At 42.5% G+C, this 4803-nt stretch overlaps 1 long non-coding RNA gene across 1 annotated transcript; it reads left to right on the top strand.

Moving 5' to 3' along the window:
- The first annotated feature begins 1602 nt into the window (after positions 1-1602).
- LOC145534238 (uncharacterized) lies at positions 1603-3137 on the top strand. Its single transcript, XR_014074371.1, has 2 exons — positions 1603-2312; positions 2951-3137. It is a non-coding gene; the product is annotated as an uncharacterized LOC145534238 (long non-coding RNA).
- The last annotated feature ends 1666 nt before the right edge of the window (positions 3138-4803 follow it).

The following is a 4803-nucleotide window of genomic DNA, read 5'->3' as shown; positions in this document are numbered from 1 at the left end:
CTGTCTGTCCGTTTCTGTTTGAAGGAAAGTATTAGCTCCCAGAGGTTTGGTTCACTTTCGTGGTAAGATCACTGGTGGTTGAGGGCCATTGTACTCACCCGCTTAGGGGGCAACTGACATCCAGGGCTGCACCGACACTTGAGGTTGACCCAAATGCACATAAGAATTAACAAGGATGGTGATCTCATTCAGTAGTAGAAGGTGTGTAGGAAAAAGAAACTGTCAACATGTTCGAAAGTCATTTCATCCCACATTGTCAACATGAAATATATCGAGTGGCTGATTGAAGTAACAGGCTGTCTTTGTGGAGCAGTGAGAAGTCGAGAAAAGGATGTTCTTTGTGCAATGATGACAATGCAAGGCCAGCTGTGGCTAACTGAATCTTCCCTCATAGACCATAATATCCCCTGGGAACCTTGATGGGCAGCACAGAGCTCCTGACACTCACCTAATTCACCACATCAAGAGAGTCAGAGGCCAGACCAGCCAGTGATGGAACCCCACGGAGTCAGACAGGCTGGTGCTGCCCTCTTTGGGCCTCTAGCGAAATCAGCTTAAGGACAGGGCCAAGGTCAGAAGCCCCAGGGAACAGGAGGAAGTAACCACAACCCATCCAGGGTTGTGAATGAACCATGTACTGAGAATGAGTCTCCATATTGGGCGCCCACACATATTAGCTCCTTTATTCTTCCCAGTTGTTAGAGCACATTGACATTGTCCTCACAGCATCTGTGGAGCCAACAGAGCTGAGGAAGCTTATGTGAACTGCCTGATGCATGAGCCCGGTGAGTCGTGAGACTGGAATTTTAACTCAGTCTGTGGTTATGGAGCAAACCAGCTCTGGATCCAGCCAGTTAAACTCAAGAATAGAATCTGAGGCAGCACCAAAAAGATCTTGAAGACCATGCTTCTGTGGAGCAAAGTTTGTATTATAGCATATCACATTCTAAAGTCTAGTTTACAAGAAGAAAGAGAACATTTATAAAATATCTGATCAGCTATACTGTGATTTGGAGTGTAAATTCCATTACCTTTATACTCAGAAAACCTTTTCTGCAGATATGGGCGCTATAGCAGGGGCTTGATGTTTTTTAGAGGGTGTTCCAGCACTGGTGTAAGCTTCCCAGTAGCTCAGATGGTAAAGAATCTGCCTGAAATGCAGGAGACTTGGGTTTGATCCCTGCATCAGGAAGATCCCTGGAGAAGGGAATTACAATCCACTCCAGTATTCTTGCCTGGAGAATTCATGGACAGAGGAGCCTAGTGGGCTACTCCATGGGGTTGCAAAGAGTCGGACACAACTGAGCAAATAACACTTTCACTTCTTTTTTCACTTTTCCAACACTGGTAAGAAGTGATCCAAGTCAGAGCTGTCATGCTTTTAGGTAGTTTTGCACAGTATTTTGAACTTTTTAGGCAACCCATGGGGGCTTCCCAGGTAGTACAGTGGTAAAGAATACTCCTGCCAATGTAGGAGACACAAGAGACATGGGTTCTATCCTTAGGTCGGAAAGACCCTTGGAGTAGGAAATGGCACTCCAATATTCTTGCCTAGAAAATTCCATGGACAGAGGAGTCTGGCAGGCTACAGTCTATGAGGTCACAAAGAGTTAGACATGACTGAGCAACTGAGCACACAGGCCAGCCCACTAAGAACCTGTATCCTCTCCTGCTTGAAGAAATAAGTGTAGTTAGCTTGAAAATTCACTTATATTGACTCTCAGCATCATGTTTAGACACTTTTTGGACATATATGTCATCAAATGCTTTGTATTCCAGAACTTTTTTCAACTGATCCAGATCATGACCTTAGACAATAACTGTTCAACATGACTTATGGTTTCAGGAATCTTAAGGACCCTGTTCTTAGGAGCATTGATTGCTTATTTTGCCTTCCATACAACTCACTGAGGAATCCAGTTTCCCACTCAAATTTCCAAACCTAGCTCAGTTCTACTTTATTTCTGGAATCTTCCTAAAAACGCAGCAAATACAGGATAAGAAATAACTGGACTCCAAAAAGAATGATTAGATGATATGGAAGCAAGTTTGACTTTTAAGATCCTGTTATTCAGACTAACGCCTCTCATTTTCACACCCTTTCCTGCTCTCTATGAAATTGTATTCCCAACTGTCTTGACATAAAGTGTGAACCATTTAGGTGTGGACGATCTCATCCACCTCCACATGCTCTGTTTCCACTTGTGCTTGATTCTTCTGGCTCTGGGAACTTCTCCTGTGTATTTGTGCTCCCACTGAGGAGAGATAGGAAGAGAGACAAGTAAAAATTTGTCTAGTCCTGAGTTGATCAGGTGAGGGTGTGGATCAGGAGGAAGGAAGGGACCTGTGTGTACGATGGGAATACTGACAAGACCTGAATAAACCTCTATTTAGGCAACATGTCTCAGGATGCTGGTCACTGCTTGTGTCCATTAGAGCATTGCCTCAGAGGGTTAGGCAGGATTATTCTGTGAATAACAAAACTCAGAGAAATTAAAAGATTTTTTTTTATTTAAGCAAAAAGAAGTGTCAAAAGTTAACTGCTAATGAGAGGAATATATTTCATTACAAACTATCTTAAGCTTATAAATAAACAGAAGTAAATATTGTCCAGCAGGATTCTACTATTACCTCGTAGTTCATACTCATAAAGGACATGTTGGTAACTTTCACTAAAGCATTCAATAACATTGTTCAGTAACAACCTGCAGCATGCCATCTCTTATGTAAGCCGATTCATCACAGGCTTTCTTCACTGGGCTTTCTTTTGTTTTCCATATCAGTGCCCTTATTATTAAGTTTTAATCTTTTCATCTTTAAATGCCAAAAATTCAAGGTAAACGTGCTTTTAGAGCCCTGACTAGCCATTATATGTTCTGCAAAATGCTAGATGCCTGCTTTGCTTGTCAGTTCTAGAAATGACTTGATGCGTCTATGGTTCCTTTTTCAGCTTCTGCATCCTGCCCACCCGGATTCTCTCCCCTGAGCTCTTCCTGTCTTCCCTGCTGTGGGAAAGGCAGGGAAGCCATTTCCTGATTTGGAACAGTGCACCTCGCTGAAGCCACTGGTTGAGCATCTCAGTCTTATATCCCTTATCGTAAGCTAAATGTCAATGGAATCATGAAATTTTCTCATCACTTTCTGGTGTTATCAGTTACTTCCTTAAACACTGTACTTTGTTAAAACATTTAGCATTTTCTAACTGCTTTCACATGTACTGTCTCATTAATTTAAAATAGTGACTTCATCAGAACTGCAAATTTCATAAATGAGTAAAACTCATTGTAAATGAGTAAACTAAAAAGCAGTGACCCCACAAGAGACTGACCCAGACTTACCTGTGAGTGTCCAGGAGTCTCCAGCAAAGGCATGGGTCAGCAGTGACACTGAGCAGGTGAGTGTAGCAGTGCCTGCATGGGATCTTTTGAAGGAGGTCACCATTATCTTCATTGCCTCCGACGTAGTTTGGCCCCAGATAAATAGCAGGGAGGGAATACAGCACCACCCTTCAACAGAAAATTGGATTAAAGATTTACTGAGCATGGCCCCACCCATCAAGACAAGACCCAGTTTCAGCCTCCCCACCTGCCCCCTCCCCCCCAGTCAGTCTCTCCCATCAGGAAGCTTCCATAAGCCTCATCCTTCTCCATCGGAGGGCAGACGGAATGAAACCACAATCACAGAAAACTAACCAATCTGATCACATGGACCATGGCCTTGTCTAACTCAATGAAACTATGAGCCATGCCATGTAAGGCCACCCAAGGTGGACGGGTCATGTTGGAGAGTTCTGACAAAATGTGGTCCACTGGAGAAGAGAATGGCAAACCACTTCAGTATTCTTGCCTTGAGAAGCCCATGAACAGTATGAAAAGGCAAAAAGATAGGACACAGAAATATGAACTCCCCAGGTCAGTAGATGCCCAATATGCTACTGGAGATCAGTGGAAAAATGACTCCAGAAAGAATGATGAGATGGAGCCAAAGCAAAAACAACACCTAGTTGTGGATGTGATTGGTGATGGAACTAAAGTCCAATGCTGTAAAGAGCAATAGTGCATAAGAACCTGGAATGTTAGGTCCATGAATCAAGGCAAATTGTAAGTGGTCAAACAGGAGATGGCAAGTGTGAACATCGACAGTTTAGGAATCAGGGAACTAAAATGGGCTAGAATGGATGAATGTAACTCAGATGACTATTATATCTACTAGTATGGGAAAGAATCCCTTAGAAGAAATGGAGTAGCCATCATAGTCAACAAAAGAGTCCAAAATGCAGTACTTGGATGCAATCTCAAAAATGACAGAATGATATCTGTTCATTTCCAAGGCAAACCATTCAATATCACAATAATCCAAGTCTATGCCCTGACCAGTAACGCTGAAAAGCTGAAGTTGAATGATTCTATGAAGACCTACAAGACCTTCTAGAACTAACACCCAAAAAAGACATTCTTTTCATTACAGGGGACTGGAATGTAAAACTAGGAAGTCAAGAAATACCTGGACTAATGGGCAAATTTGGCCTTGGAGTACAAAACAAAACAGGGCAAAGGCCAATAGAGTTTTGCCAAGAGAACACACTGGTCATAGCAAACACCCTCTTCCAACAACACAAGAGAAGACTCTACACATGGACATCACCATTTGGTCAATACCAAAATCAAATTCATTATATTTTTTGCAGTCAACGATGGAGAAGCTCTATACAGTCAGCAAAAACAAGACCTGGAGCTGACTGTGGCTCAGATCATTAAGTCCTTATTGCCAAATTCAGACTTAAATTGACGAAAAAAGGGAAAA

The sequence above is a fragment of the Giraffa tippelskirchi genome, chromosome 14, assembly GCF_054371585.1.
Source record: "Giraffa tippelskirchi isolate mGirTip1 chromosome 14, T2T-mGirTip1v1.2.pri, whole genome shotgun sequence".
NCBI classification, from domain to species: domain Eukaryota; kingdom Metazoa; phylum Chordata; class Mammalia; order Artiodactyla; family Giraffidae; genus Giraffa; species Giraffa tippelskirchi.
The sequence above is the reverse complement of the archived record's forward strand: the minus strand, read 5'-3'. Positions and strand labels throughout refer to the sequence as shown.